A 1,356-nucleotide genomic window follows, 5' to 3' on the forward strand; every position below is an offset into this window, starting at 1 on the left:
TATCCAGCAGTCATTTAGAAACTATATAGACCTTTTGTGGACATCTTGTAGTATGCTGCAGATTATTGGATGTAAAATGAATCAATTTTAGTGTCTTTAACAATGTACTTGTGCCAGGCATTAGAAAATTGGCGGAGCACTCTGTCAGGTCCGCCACTCCTCTATTCCTTTTGGCTGCGCGCCATTCTCCTTGGCACAGCAGATTGGTTGAATTATAGATCCCGTCCATGCTCCGCTTTTTATGTTCATCCTGGTTATTATAAGTATAAATCTTGACAGCTAAAATCTTGAGGGAACAGAGGGAAAGCTCTCTTACCTGTGTTGCAGGAGGCGGCAGAGCAGCTGGTGGTCACGGATGAAAAGGGCCTGGATTGCGAGGTGCAGAGAACATCTCTACTTGGCCACCTTCCCCCTTTTTAACGCTCCACCTCCACCTGGCCTTTGCTAACCACAGCAAAGAGTCAAAGGTCGTCTCATTAACACCTTGACCTGTAAGCACTCCTGATCTGCTCTGCTCTGCTCTGGCACCACGTCATTTAATTGACTTGCGGACCAACTGCGCCGGGATCAACTCGAGAACCCAGCCACCCAGAATGATACCCATCTCACATCCCCCGCTGCGTAGTGGCCTCACTGGCACCGTTCAAAAGCTCACAAACACCATATGTCACACTGCGATCACACAGAGTAGATTAGAAGACTTCGAAGCTTATCATTGATCGGCGGCGTTGTGTTTAATCAGTCGATTTATTTTTGTTTTCCTTGTGTTTCGTAGGGGTGAGCAAGCTGTGGTGAACAATTTCAACGTTRTTAGCCTCACCGGTGTTATKATCTGTCAAAATCCGTCACAGTTTATCAAACGTTGCATTTTTATTATCATGATTAACATTTAGTTACTTGCATGTAGAAAAACACTTTGAATAAAGCGAGATAAAAACAGAGATGCCACCTGGAACTATAACCACAGGCTAAAAGGAGAAAATGAATGACTAGTGAATTTAACCCTTAAAATACTAATAAAAAAAAAATCTAACGTTTATTAAAAGTTCATTAGCTTCTCTGGACATTACAGGGTTTAACACAGTGAGTCTGTTCAAACGTTAATTTGATACGTTTAAGAAAGAAAGGAGAAGAATTCAAACTTTCATCCACCTTTGGTCCTTTAAGTTTTGACACTAGAACCACTGCATGGAACTGAGGGGGGTTGGGGGGGGAGGGAGCGTAGCTCACAAGGTCGGTTTTCCCGCTCACTGAACTAACTGGATCGTTTCATGTGCTCGTTTCCCACAGTGCCGTCTCTGAGCTCTGCTAACAGGGACATTTTAACCATAAACCAGCCAGTTTTAAGTGATAAAC

General features: G+C 43.5%; 1 protein-coding gene across 1 annotated transcript in view; it reads right to left on the minus strand.

The window, feature by feature from the left end:
- Positions 1–396, minus strand: part of insb (preproinsulin b) — a 3,940-nt gene extending 3,544 nt beyond the window's left edge. Inside the window, exon 1 of the mRNA XM_008419600.1 lies at positions 317–396. The gene's annotated coding sequence lies outside the window, so the exon portion shown is untranslated. The remainder of the gene's footprint in view (positions 1–316) is intronic.
- Between the last annotated feature and the right edge of the window lie 960 nt (positions 397–1,356).

This window comes from Poecilia reticulata, linkage group LG10 (genome assembly GCF_000633615.1).
Source record: "Poecilia reticulata strain Guanapo linkage group LG10, Guppy_female_1.0+MT, whole genome shotgun sequence".
Classification (NCBI taxonomy): Eukaryota; Metazoa; Chordata; class Actinopteri; order Cyprinodontiformes; family Poeciliidae; genus Poecilia; species Poecilia reticulata.